General features: G+C 41.4%; 1 protein-coding gene across 6 annotated transcripts in view; it reads left to right on the plus strand.

Moving 5' to 3' along the window:
• Window positions 1–288: 288 nt before the first annotated feature.
• ZDHHC21 (zinc finger DHHC-type palmitoyltransferase 21) overlaps window positions 289–14,590 on the plus strand; it is an 89,204-nt gene continuing 74,902 nt past the window's right edge. The window contains exons 1-3 of one of the 6 annotated variants that reach the window (XM_058672432.1): window positions 291–427; window positions 7,402–7,529; window positions 11,377–11,465. The gene's annotated coding sequence lies outside the window, so the exon portion shown is untranslated. Of the gene's footprint in view, window positions 428–517; window positions 646–4,454; window positions 4,505–7,401; window positions 7,530–11,376; window positions 11,466–14,590 lie in introns of those variants that run through there. The other 5 variants (XM_058672434.1, XM_058672436.1, XM_004581093.3 and 2 more) reach the window with 5 other exon arrangements.

Genomic DNA, 14,590 nt, shown 5'->3' on the forward strand with positions numbered 1-14,590 from the left:
CCCCTCCGGAGAAGGGCACCGATAGGAATGTGGCCACCAGGAGAAGGCCGCCAGAGCAAGGCCGGGGCGGGCGGGGGCGCCAAGGTGAGCCAGGTGTGAGCGTTCCGGGGATGCAGGTTCCGAGGGGTTGACGGCGTGGGGGCCGCGGCGCGATTTCTGGTCTTTCGGCCCTCGGCGGCTCCCATCGCCGCTCCCCGGCGCGGAGTGGAGAGGTCGACGGCGGCAACCGGAGCCTCGGCGCGCGGGCGCACGGGCATGCAGACACCCACTCGGCCGGTCCTGGCGCTCGGGCTCCCGGAAGCGGAAGGGCAGCGCGGCCCGACTTGGGCGGCGGCGCCAAAGAAGAAGGAGGCGGCGGCGGCGGAGGGGGCGAAGCCGCTGGCCGTCGCGAGAGCAGCGGCGGCGAGAGACGAGCCAGCCGGCGCCGGTGAGTGTGTGCGGGCGTGGGGCGAAGCGGCAGGCCCGCCCGCGGCTCCTCGGCGCCCGGCAGCCCCTCACCTGTCTGAGAGCCGTCTCCGGGTGCCTAGCACGGCCGGTTCCCGCACCTGCGCCGGCCTGGGCTTGGCGGTGTCCGCCTCTCCCCAGGCCTGGGCCTTCGTGCCCCTCCCACTCCCCGGGGGCGCACGGGCTCCTGCTCCGGTCCAGGTGATTTGGGGGCAGTAGAAACACAAACAAACCCCAAAGCTGCTGGTGTCCTGAGAGTCTCTTCTACAAGCTGCTCCTCCTAGCTCCCCGGAGACCTACGCCTAAAGGAGCGTTTCATTCATTCACAGACTTGGGGTGTGAAGCTGCAGGGGGAACTCGGGAGCCCAAGAGTAGTTTTGTTTCCTGATTGACCGCCCTCCCTTCCTCTCCCCAGATCCAAGAGGGGTTTCCAGAGAATGGCTTATGGAGGGCAGCAGTTTGCACCTGTTACCGTTCACTACAATAAGTCGCGGGGAGAGGTCATTTAAATTATGGGGTTTCTTAAACTGCATCTGGGTCATATTTTAGATCCCTTCTGAGTCAGTGTGGAAGAGTGTGTGTCTCCAGGGCCAAGAGGACCTGACCAGTTATTACTTGAAAATATTGCAAGATGTAGCAGTCTATAAAAGTGCAAGAGGAAAAAAAAATCAAGGTCATTGTGGGTGCGTCTATAAATTATAGGGTAAAGTTACAGTCTAAAGTGAAGATGACTAATAATTAAATGCAAGTTAAGAAGATGCCTTAAATAGGTCCTCCATGGGCTCGTGCTGTTATGTGCATTTTAAAAATTCACTACCTTCCTTGTGGTAAAAATCATGGTAATTATAATAGTTAACCATTTGTTGGCTGCTTAGTATGTGTCATTCTCGGGTTAAAAGGCTATTGCTATAAGCGTCTCATTTGGTTCGTCCAACTGTTTAGATTCCTGGTATTTCAAAGATAAAATCTGGTGAGTTTACTCTGTCTTACCTTGAGGGTGCTGTCTTTTAATAGCAAAATGCTTTTTGATGAAGAGTTGAGGTGAGAAATAAATCGGACAGAGCCGAGTAAGATTTGGTGTTGAAGGAAAAACCAGATGGTAGTCGCCACTTCTGGCAGGGCCAGGTGAGGAAGGCGTCCCTGTTGCTTTTCAGCTACACAGCAAGGGTGTCAGACTGCATTTCTTTTGTTTTTAGAGTCTTACTTTGACTTTACCATGCTTACCTGGCACATGCCATGGTTGCAAGTGATGAAGCCCCTTTAATACGTTGAGGATATATGTAAAACATGTACCTTACAAAGTTTGCTGCAATATCCAAATAGAACTGAGAGGTGCAGAATTTCAAAACTGTTGTTTTGGATGTAGTATGAGAACCTATGAGTTCCAAAATTCATCATTTTAGATGTAAGACAACAGACTTGTTTGTTTTAGGGCCTTCAGATCATTGAAGTTTTCTGTGAAATTCCACACGTTTTAAGAATGAATGAAATGGTGCACATTTTAAAGAAAATAATGAGGCCTGTGTTAAAATACCTATCTCTGGTCTTTTAACAAAAAACGATCAAAAGCAAAACTAGATGAGAGGCAGAAGAACAAACATACACTCCTGTTCCCTGCTCAGCTGCCTGAGCCGGTCCAGGCAAGGCCGAAACAGGGCCCTGGAAATGCACTCAGGTCTCAAGTCCCTGTGGCACAGCCTGCTGCCTCCCAGGGTCTACAGAGCAGGAAGCTGAAAGGCGCTGGAGCCAAGCTGTCCTGGGAAGGACACGGGATGCCAGGCCTGATGTCTGCTTTTACGGAAATAAATGTAAGCATTTAAAGAATATGTGTATATCACTATTAGCATAACAGGCAGGTTTTAAGGCAAGGGGTAACTGGTGAATCATATAATTTTTGTTTATTTGCCCGCTGCCCGATTTGATTCATAGTGTCTGATTCAGAGCTTACGGAAGAGCACAGGAATAAAATAAAGGCTCGGTGAAGTGAAGACGCCAGTTGAGAAGCCTGGTGATGTGTCTGTGCAGCTTTGTTTCCTGGAGTGGGAACCGTGTGTGTCAGCGAGGTCTTCAGCATAGCCAGCTACATGAGGCAGAGTCAAAAGTACTGGGATTGGCAGGGAAGGCCGTGAGCTATTTATTATTGTTAGAAAAGTGTTCCCTAAAATCTAGTTTTGCTTTCATGTTAAGGGATATCGATTTTATATTGACTTAATAACACTTTATGAATCAGACTTCACTTTTTTCAAAAGTGCTTGGTATTAAAAGACCGGTTAGCATGTGCTAGATAGTCCCGTTACTAAATTTGAAGATGTTTGAAGTAGTTTAAGTTGAAAAATTCAAGTGAAAAACAAGAGGAGAGGGGAAAAAAATGGAATATATTTTTTGTTTGTCAGAATGGTGAGTCTGTTGTTAAGAATCCCCGGGTAAATTCATCAGTCTGCAGTTGAAGAAGTAAGCTTTCCTGGTCACCGGAAGCAGCTTGGAGTGTACTGACAGCGACGGCCCGGAGCCCCTGGCCATCGTGAAGGGCGGCTTGCTGCCCATTTTGCTTGTTAGAGCTGTTCCGAGTTTGTCTGCCCTTCGCACCTTTCTTACGTGCTGTGTGGTGTGGCTCAGGGTGCGTGAGCCTTCCTCCCCATCTCAAATGTTGTGTAGGTGTCTGTTCTCTTCACTTGTATGCCACTCGTTTCATAAAAGAGCCGCTTAGGTAAAAATTAATATTTTAGCAATCACTGGTCACTTTAACTTGAGATGCTCAAGGTTAATGTCATCCAAGCTTCTGATTTCAAGCCTTTTATCTGTGATCATGGAATGAGTAACTTGTTTTTTAAAACTGACTAAAGAATTTTCAGCTCTAGCCAGCACAGACTTTTCTTCTAGTGTTAATATTCTAAAATCATTTCTGCTTTGTTACCTGGTGTTAAAAACAATCCAGTTTAGTCGCCGTGCCCTCTGCCTTCTCCTGTCTCAGGACGGTGGGGACTGGAAAGTGTCCCTTGCTTGGAAGAGCATGCTGATTCATGCTCGGGAAATCCCGCATCACTGTGGCCTTTCTGGCTTCCCACTTTTGGACTGAAGATTGTTGCTGCCTGTTTGAAGCCTGCCTTTCATGTTGACTTTTCTGTCCCTCTCTGTATATTCCTCTTGCCTTAAATGAAAATTCCCACATAGACATTTCATTGTGGCTGAAACAACCCTTGGTGGTTTTTATTTAGTATTGTCCAGCCTTTCCAAGCCATTCCCACTTTTTGCTCTGTTGGCTAATGAAGTGTGTCAGCATAGAGTAAAGTTGAGGGGTACAGTATTGATATTTATTCCTCCTCTGCGTTCACTTTGTACAGAGCAAGTTTCTGGGAAGAGTGATAGCTTCTGTTGGTTTTGCATAGTGTAATAATTTAAAGATTCGTTCTGCAGAGTGGATTCTTGAAGACATTGACGGTGGAAGCTTGCTCTGTTTTGGCGCTTTGTCCACCCATAGTTTTACAAAATCTTCCTCAAGAATTCAGTTGATTCAGACTTTCCTGCTTTGGTTATGCATTCTTCATTAACTTCTGAAATCACGTGCTGATTCTCTTCCACACTTCATTCCGTAGCTCAGTATCCTCTGTCTTGAATTGAAAGAGACTTAGCTCAGGGGCTTTAGTGCAGTCTCTTTATTTTAGGTCATATCTCTATTTTGAGTTTCTCCTATAAGAAGGGCAGCATGTAGAAATACATATTATAATAAGATCCTGCATGCTTATGATAGGATTCAAGTAGAAAAGCTGCACACAGGAAAGCTTTTCTTTGACTTTAGGGTGAGATAAAGGACAATTGCATGGCAACTTTGAGTGATGGGAAGCCGGAAACCTCATTTCATTCTGGACTTCCTTAAAACTAGAAATAAAACTGATTAACTTTCAAGTTTCCCTTCCTCTTCCTCGCTTCACTGTCCTTTTAGAGTTAACATCTTTAAGTTGCTGTTGCTTTCCAGTTTCTCATTAAGGAACGCTTTCCTCCACATGTTACAGACGATACAGCTGAAACTTGCAAAGAAACTCAAGTTTGAAGAACGTAAGAAGTGAATGTATAATGATTTGAACAAGAATCTATTTTTAACATCTGTACAGGATTAATTTACTACACTGTTGATAATAAACTGAGTATCTAGGGGATATCTAAAGATTTGAATGACTTTATTGGCTCATTTGCTATAGATAGTTGGATAACTTACCTAATGTAAAGTGATTTAGCTGTGAGTATGTTTAAAGATATATATATATATATATATATATATATATATATATATCTCAAAAGGCTTGTTTACTGAATTATTCTTGGCTACAATTAGTAAGTTCCACATTTTTGAAAAAGATTTATTTATTCTTATTGGAAAGGCAGATGTACAGAGAGAAGGAGAAACAAAGATCTGCCTTCCACTGGTTCACTCCCCAAGTGGCTGCAATAGCCAGAGCTGAGTCTATTTGAAGCCAGGAGCCAGGATCTTCTTCTGGGTCTCCCATATGGGTCTGGGTCTCAAGGCTTTGGGCCATCTTCTACTGCTTTCCCAGGCCACAAGCAAGGAGCTGAATGGGAGGTGGAGCAGCTGGAACATGAACCAGAGCCCATATGGGATGCTGGAAGTTGCAAGGCCAGGATGTAGCCACTAGGCTACCACGCCGGGCCCTATGTTCCACATTGCTTATATTCACGTACTTAATAGCCATTTTTCTCTTTGCTGTGTGGGAAGAGTTTTACTGTGGCTCATTTGAAAACTGACCTAGTAAATAGTTGATTATATTCTTTCAGCCATAACAATGTTAAAAATATTTGCTTGTATCCTAGAGTTCTGAAACCTTGAGATAGTATTTGCTGTCCCAGCATTTTTGGCATTAGGGGTCTAGCATTACTTTCTACCGCAGTGGTGATCATGTTGCTCTGATGCTCAGTTTTCGATGCTCTGTCTGCAGTCTATCTTCAGTAACTGTAAGTGTAAAGTGAATTGTTTTCCATTCATTTGAAGCCAGTGAGTGACTGAGGTCTGACTCATGTTGATTACCTTGTGCGGGGTTACTGAAACTACTGTTTTGCTGCAGCAGTAGGAAGCCACCCTAGAGCCATAGTAATGTTACTGACTATGGCCATGTGTCAAAACAGTTTGGGCTACAAGTAATTTGGGTTTACATTTTTCTGGAAGAATTGGCTCATTTGCTGTTTGAGCAGCTGATTTTGAATTTTGCGGCACTACTTTTTGTCTCTGAAGCAAAGATGCAGCCTAAGAAGGTAGGGTACAAAGATTACATTTGATGTTCCAGTTTCATGGACCTTGGGAAGTACTGACCCTGGGATAACATACAACTACAGGTGGTTTCACCACACCCCCACATTTGTTAGTGAGATGGGAATGTAATGATAATGATGTTGATGTGTTTTTGCCTTGTCATTCTGCAGTAGTTTTCCCATGTAAGACATATGCTCACCCAGCGCATAACTTGAATGATAGCACCTTCATCTAGTCCCTGAGGTGGAGACTTGGAAGTCATTCTGGAATCCTCCCTTTGTTTCTTGTTGACCACTTTGCTTATTAGATTTGGGGTCTGCCTGTTCTAGCATGCTATCTGTGCTAAGTATCACTTCCTCCTGTGTACACACTATTGGCCTTGTAAGTTGGCATTTTGAGCACACTTACTATTTGTCATCATTTCTCATCTAGGGGACATTAAGCCTCACTTGTCGCATTTAGTCAGTCCCAGTGTTTTATTCGTCTTTCAAATCCAGCTTTTTAGTTTGTTGCTTTTCTGAAAATGCAGCCTACATCATGGAGTTCCACTGGCTTTCCCTGCATGGATTTGCACTGTGTTCAGGGTGAAGTACAGACTCATTAATGTCACGTGTTCTTCAGTCTGAAAATCACTCTCTAACTTATTAAAGCAAATGAATAAAATGGTGATATCACAGTGCATTATGTGTGGTAAGGATAAATACTAAACATTTTCAGCTACTCACATTTTTCTGTGTACTGGTAGCACTGAGATACTCTTTAAGGTTGACTGTGGTCTAGAGTTTGGCATATCTTAATCTTACATATGCAGTGATTTTCTTGGTCATTTCAGTGTACTTAGATTTTTCTCCACCCTTTTGTATACCCTCATTGATTCTGTCCTCTTGGTCAGAAAAGCCTCCACTGTTTTTTTAGCTAACTCTCAGATTTTCCTGTTTCCAGAAGTGTTTTCTTGATAGCAAATCACCGTAAGAAACACATTGTGTTACGCTACTCAGTATACACAGAAGTATTTGAATATCTGAAATGAGTTCCCTGGACCCAAATCCACCTTTAAGAGATACATTCCAGCCCTATGCCCTGTATCTTAGCTTGAGCATAGGGTCTATCTGCGTTTAGTTCTTGGGCCAGAATGTAGTATGTAGTTGCCCATTGTTAATTGACTTAATAAAATAGTGAATCAATATATGCTGCATGTAATTCTGGAAGCTGCTTTTATGATTAATTCTGAATTGTTTCATTGTAGTAGGATTTTTTTTTTTCTTGAGATACATCACATTTTTGTTTTAAACTCTGCTCTGTGTATTAGCTGTGATGGGCCAGTTTCAGCCTCTCTTTCTTCCACACTCATGATCTTTCACATGTATTATTATTTTGTGATCAAGCAAGTTTAAAGAAGTACAGATGCTGGCCACATAATGCTTTTATGGGAATTTAGTGATTTCTACCAACCGCATACTCAAGGCAAGGGAAAGAGGGATGAGATGGGGAGGGGGAGAGACCAAATTTGCATAATGGTAATCAGATGCAAAGTATGAAAGGACTGGTAGGATATGAAAGCTCAAAATGAGGTGAAATTGAATCATCTTTGCTTTCTGAATTTAAAACATTTGTGACTGTGTTTCACAGTTATGGTGTTTAGCTGCTTGTAATTTTAATCTGTGTTAAGAGATCATTGTTTGCTAAACCATTAATAGGTTCTCATGAAGAACTATTGCTGAAGAGAGATTTGGGTGGATGTAATTTTTAAAAGAATGAATGAAGACAAAACTTGTAAATGCAAGCACTGGAAGAATTACAGCACATCTTCGTGAGTTTGCAAGCGGTAAGTTTGCGTTTGCTTTTATGTGGAGATAGGTTTCTAATTATGTGGCATGGAGTTTCACGTTTAGATGTGCTTTGTTTTTCATTAGTGAATGTAGTTATTTCACGTTCATTTAAAATTTTCTGTATTAGGATCTAGTGTGGTAGCTTAGTGGCTAAAGTCCTAGCCTTACGTGCACTGGGATCTCATATGGTCATGGGTGGCTGCCCCACTTCCTGTCCAGCTCCCTGCTTGTGGCCTGGGAGGGCAGTGGAGGATGGCCCAAGGCCTTGGGACCCTGCACCCACGTGGGAACCTCAGAAGAATCTCCTGGCTCCTGGCTGTGGATCAGCTCAGCTCCGGCCATTGTGGCCAGTTGGGGAGTGAACCAGAGGAAGGAAGATCTTTCTGTCTCATTTTCTCTGTATATCTGCCCTTCCAATAAAAAAAAAAAATCTTAAAAATATTTTTCCAGATTAAATCTTAAATAAAAATTTCAGAAGCTGATTTTCAAGAGCATCTTTCTAAGTTGTAAATCTTATGTGGCTGTACACATGATGCTTTCACACTACTTTTTGTTTTAAAACTTGTAGTTCTAAAAGCAAGTTATGTAAGACACATTGATGGTGAAAAGAGAGGGTGAAGCTTTTTGTTCGAAAGGTTGTTAGTGTCCCTTAGGTCATCCCTGTTTTATAGATGATTTAAAGGAATTTAGAGGGACAAAATGCTGACATAAAATACAAGTCTTCCTGCTCGCTCCTCTCCGTTCTCAGGCCCTGATGACTATTTCATTTTCCCCTTACTGCTATATGAACAATTAGACTGTGACACATTTTCATGATTACAAAAAAAGTTCTGTTTGCTCTATATCCTTGTCTGTGTATAATACTTGTAGACTCTTGAATCCTTGTGTAGGTATTCCTAAAAATAAAACTGCTTGGTGAAGGGTTTTCCACGTTGGCAGAGTGCTCTTCCAGCAGGCTGGTGTCAGTTCACACGCACACCAGGGTCGCGAGCATGTCCTTTCTCCTGTGCCCTCTCCGTGTTGGCTGTCAGCTATCCCTCTCAAAGCTTATAAATGCAGTGCAGTGTGCCCTGCATCGTGGCACAGAGAGTAAGTTTCCATCTGTAGTGCTGCATCTCGTATGGGCACCAGTTTGTGTCCTGGCTGCTACACTTCTCACCCAGCTGCCTACTAATGGCATGGAGTCATTCTCTCTTTGTGATTCTTAACTTTCAAATAAATAAATTAAAAACCAAATAGAATGGGGAAAATTAATATTGCTAGTTTACATTTTTATGGTCAGCAATGATTAGTAATTAGATTTGTTTCATATTTCTGTATTGTTGATATATTTAGTTTGTATGTATCTTGTCAGTCATACACTGTGAAGCTTTTCGCCAGGGGTGCTTTTGTCTGTTTAGATTTTCTGATTAGTATAAAGACAAGAGATTTCATGTATTTCATAGGTACCTAAGATAGCTGTACCTCCCTCTTTCCTTCACTCTCTCTCAGTCCTCTTCTTCACTTTATTTCCTTCAGTTTTTACGGAAGTATTAGTTCACTCCATAATCACAGGCATAAGTAAGTAACATTAGCTATAATATTCAACAAGTAGAAAGTAGAAATGCCACAGTTCTTCAGGAGTATAAGCAAGGGCCAGAAACAACAGTGAAATCACAAGATGTCTATTTCATCCTTATACATTTTTTGTCTTATATGTTAATTACTACATATTGGAAAAAGTATGATTATTTATCGTCTTGGGACTGGCTTGTTTTACTAAGTGTATTATTTTTCAGTTGCATCCATTTTGTTGCCAAAAACAGGTTTTATTCTTTTATGGCTGATTAGTCTTCTTTAGTGGATATAAGCCACATTTTCCTTATCTGGCCATCATTTGATGGACACCTGGAGTGTTTCCATTTCTGTTATTGTGAATTGAGTTGCAGTAAACATGGATGTACAAAAAAATGTTTCAGTTACTAATTTCACTTCTTTTGAGTGAGTTTCCAGGAGTGAGGTGTACTAGTTTACATTCCCACCAACATTTCATTAGAGTATCCTTTTCCCTGTATCCTTTGTAGCGTTCATTAATTTTTGATACTTGGATGATGACCATTTTAACTGGGATGAGGTGAAGCCTCACTGTATTTTAATTGGCATTTCCTTTGTGGCTAGTGATCCTGAACAGCTTTTAGTGTGTCTGTTGGCTGTGTGTGTTTCACCCTTTGAAAATTGCCTGAACATGTCTTTTGTCCATGTCTTAACTGGATCTCGGTTGTTTGGTTGTTGAGTTTTGTGAGCTCGTTCTGTATCTGGGATATTAATTATTTATCATTTGCCAATTTTGCAAGTTTTTTTCTCCCATTCTTTCCGTTGCCTCTTTACCTTGTTGAGTTGTTTTCCTTGCAGTGCAGAAGCTTGTTAGATTGATCTAACTTTGTTTTTTTATGTGTTTTGGGCTTCAGTTATTTTAATTTTTATGTGGATGGGCATGGCTTTTATGGGTTTTGGTTGAAGGCCTGCTTCATTCCAACTGTATAAAACTACTTGCTGTTTTCTTCTAGTAGTTTTGTTGCCTATTAAAAATTGGATGAGAAAAGGAAATCACTGTGAATTGACGTTCCAGGAAAAATTACAGTTAGAGCATGAGATTCCAGTTGACCTTAAAGTATGAGTTGAATTTAAGTAAGCCAAGTGTTAGGGACATTTCAGACACAAGAAATTACACTGTTTTTCATATGGAATAGTTATATGACTGTTTCAGTTGACATGGAGAATCAGAAAGTTGTGAAGTTCAGAGAGGCCTGTTTGCCTTGGTTTCTTGTGATTTCCTAAAGTCTGTTCTGATGTAGTAGTTTTCTGTTGCATAGTACATTTTTTTTTCTTTTTCCCAATAGGGACTTCACTATTATTCCTGAGTAAAATACATGGAAAAATGCAGTTGAGTGAAATAGTATAAAAGGAAAGGGAGCATTCTTTTGAAAGGAGAGGACAGGGAGAAAGATCTTCTGCCAGTTTATTCCCTAAAAGCCTGCAGTGGCTGAAGCTGAGCCTGATCTGAAGCCTGAAGCCAGGAGATTCTTCTGGGTTTCCTACACGGTTGCAGGGTCCCAAGGCTTTGGGTCATCCTCTCCTGCTTTCCCATGCTGTAAGCAGGGAGCTGGATGGGAAATGGAGCAGCTGGGACACAAGCTGGCACCCATATGCGATGCCATGCTTGAAGGTGGAGAATTAGCCTGTGCAGTCATTGCAGAGGCCCCTTGGAATATTTTGAATATTACAAAGATTTATGATTTAATTATTGTTTAAAAGTAATTTGTGCTATAGTAATTTACAGTATTATGAAGTTAGTCAGTGCATTCAAGTAGCAATCTTAAAAAAATGTTGGAGTACTGGTATGTCCACTATACATCAAAGTTTGAGTTATGGGCTCACCATTTAATATGCAAATTAGTATGTTGAAACTTCCAGCCAATGAAAGTGTTTTACAGATGCCGTCCTTAAGACGAAGCAGCAGCGCTGTGTTGTTTGGTTGTGGTTTGAGCTGTGTAATAGTTTCTGTTCAGTCATCAGCCTTGGCTGGTAGACGTTAGCTGAGTGAAGTGATCCTGTGGCTCTGTAGTTACACATTCATGGTTGTAATCTGATTTGGAGCTCTTGGAAGATCACTCTTTTCTCCTCTGCCATCCCATTATAAGAACGATGTGGCACTAGTTTGTACAAATCAGGTATTTTTTTAAAAGAAAATTTAATGTCTTATTTATTCATTGTTTATTCTAAGTGTTTTCTTGGGGAGGCTTGGTTTTTACGATGTGTAATTTATGTTAGGGACAAATGGATATATTTTAAATTCTGTTCTAGTTGTAATATTTTCTCTTGTGAGATTTTATTTCTGTGATTAAAAAAATGCATATTCTCTGGTAAAGGAAAATAAAGAGTTCAAAGAACAGGTAAGTATTTGATCATTTTGCCGCTTGCTCTGCTGAGTTGTGTGCTTTTCTGTTTCAGATTATATCTAGAAATATGTAATAAAATTGCCCCATTTTTTATATTGATTTTGATTCATGTTCTGTTTCTTGGTCTCAGATAAAACTCAAACACTAACAGGGAAATGAAGGTAGTGATATGAAACATGTTGGGAGATAGCCTTCTGTCATCTCTTTCAACACTTGATTGGGCTGGTCAGGCTGTGAAAGTTAAAACTCTTGTGTTTATCTTTTGTATTGTAGTAAGGCAGTTGGCTTACCATTTGTAATTGAACTCTTTTAGTTAAAAAAATGATGATATGTATAAAATTAAACAGCATATTATTTTCTCTGACTTTTCTCACTGTAATGATACTAACCAGTCTTTTCAATTTCTAATTAAAAATGGTGACATTCAACTTTCACTTTCTTAAAAGGCGTGAGTACTAACCTGCTTTATTTTTAATATTGTTTATTTGAAAGAGAAAGAGGCAAAGAGACAAAAACAAGATATTCTGCCCATGGATTCATTTCCACCTATGCTGCCACAGCCAGGCGTGGGTAAGGCTAAAGCCTGGCACCAGAATTTACACTCCACAACTCCTGTTCAGGTAACAGGGATCTAACTATTTGATCCAGCTTCTTCTGCCCCAAAGGAATGCTTTAGCAGGAAGCTGGAATTCCAAGTGGAGCCAGGACTTAAATCCATGGCAGCTGGTAGGGAACTTGAGCATCCAAGTGCCGTCCTAATCACTGTGCCAAGTGCTTATCACCCCCCATGTGAGAAACCTTACACAGGTACTGGTTTGGACCATCCCTGACTTAACTGTCAGATGGCATTGTATTTGAGATCTTCTCTGCACTTCAGGTTTCAGAGAGTCTAGGGAGTGAGAGAACCGTGTGTTATTTTAAAGTAAAATATTATTTATTATTGGTAGCTTCATGGCTTTGAAGAACATAAATGTGGCTGTTAAGTAATTGTGTCTTGTTCCTCTTTAGTTTATGATAAATTGATATTAGAATGAAGAATATGGAATGTAAAATGAAAATCGGGAACTCTTCTCTAAACCCTAGCACCTAATTCATCAGTAATACTCAGTTGGTTTAATTCTGTAGTCTCTTCTCCATGAGAAGTTTTGAATTTTGTCCTCTGTTGTCCTGGCTGATCTCTGTCTAGTTTTCTCTCCTATACCACAGCTTCAATAGTTTATATAAAGCATAGATCTCATCATGTTGACCTCTGCTTCTTTGTCTTTCTGAAACTTAAAGAATGAAGCCTTAGTGCTCTAATGCGGCATCTTTAGTCCTTCGTGATGGAGTCCTGTGTTTCTCACCACCTACTCTGCAGAGCAAGCTTTTTGGTTTGGACTAGTAGTTTATGTTACCCCCCAGAAATTTGTGATATGCCTTGCTCTTCCTTCTGTTTGCAGTATTGTCACTTTTCCTTTTCTTGGTTTGCTTTCACTCTCCTTGTTTTTAAAGATTTATTTATTTATTTATTTAAAAAAGTTGGGGTGGCGGGGAAGAGAGATATCTTTCATCCCCTGGGTTACTCCCCAGATAGCCACAGCAGCTGGGTCTGAGCCAGGCAGAAACCAGGGGCCAGGAGCTTCAGCTGGTTCTCTTATGTGAGAGGCAGGGGAGTTATCACTTGGGGGCTATCTTTTGCTGCTTTCGCCAGGCTATTAGTAGGGAGACGGGTTGGAAGTGATGTAGCTGAGGCACAAACTGGCCTCCATTAGGAATGCAAGCATTGCAAGTGGCAGTTTTACTTGCTATGCCACTGTGCAGGTCCCTCTTGCCTTGAAGATCAAACTCCGGTTTCACCGTTTACAGGAGCTATTACCTAAACCTTGGTATAAATAGTTCCTGTCTTTTTTCCTACCTACAATTTTTCTAGAAATGTGGTATTTGTCATATGCTACTAAACCCTTTTAACTGTCAGTTTTAAACACAGACTGTATCATGATCACAGATGTATCTGCAATGTCTGTCAAGTGTCTGATGTACAGTAGAGGCTTAGTACACCTTTGTTAGGTCATTGTTACACTGATATCTTACCAGAGTTCTGTAGTATAGTGGCTTAGGTACCAGAAGGTATCAGCATTTTAAAACATTTTATTGATTTTGAACTTTGTGAAGAATTAGTGATTCAGTGAAACCTGGGAACATATATTTTTAAAAAGCTCTGCAGTTGGTTATGATTTGCTTCTAATTTTGAGAACCTTGTCCTTGTTTATTACATTATTTTATTTAGAAAGTTCCCTTTCCACTTTATACAGTAATTTTTTGTTTAAATTTTGTTTAAATTAAATTTCCTTTATACAGTAATTTTTTGTTTAAATTCAATGTCTACTGAAGTATAGATATGTATTTAAGTCACTTTTAGATACCACATTGTGTAGAAGTATCTTAATTCCATCCAATGTCTCATTTGGCATCCTGCGAAAATTTTGGATTTTTAAAACTTACTTTCGGGCCCGGCGGCGTGGCCTAGCTGCTAAAGTCCTCGCCTTCAATGCCCCGGGATCCCATATGGGCGCAGGTTCTAATCGCGGCAGCTCCACTTCCCATCCAGCTCCCTGCTTGTGGCCTGGGAAAGCAGTCGAGGACGGCCCAATGCATTGGGACCCTGCACCCGTGTGGGAGACCTGGAAGAGGTTCCTGGTTCCTGGCTTCGGATTGGCGCAGCATCGGCCCGTTGCGGCTCACTTGGGGAGTGAAACATCGGACGGAAGATCTTCCTCTCTGTCTCTCCTCCTCTGTGTAGATCTGGCTTTGTAATAAAATAAATAAATCTTTAAAAAAAAAATCACTATACTTATAAAAAAAAAAAAAAACTTACTTTCATTGCTTAATTTCAAAGGCAGGAATGGAAGGAGAAACAAGAAAATCTTGTATTGCTGGTCCACTCCCCAAATGCCCACAATAGCCAGAGCTGGGATTCTGGCAGAAGCCAGGGGCACAAAACTCCATCGGGATATTCATGAGATGGCAGGGACCTAAGTACTTGGGGCATCATTTGATGCCTTACAGGGAATGCAGCGGCAAGAAGCTGGGTGGGAGGAAAGGAGCCGGGACAAAACCAGGCACCCAGACATGGGTGTGGG

This window comes from Ochotona princeps, chromosome 14 (assembly GCF_030435755.1).
Source record: "Ochotona princeps isolate mOchPri1 chromosome 14, mOchPri1.hap1, whole genome shotgun sequence".
Classification (NCBI taxonomy): Eukaryota; Metazoa; Chordata; class Mammalia; order Lagomorpha; family Ochotonidae; genus Ochotona; species Ochotona princeps.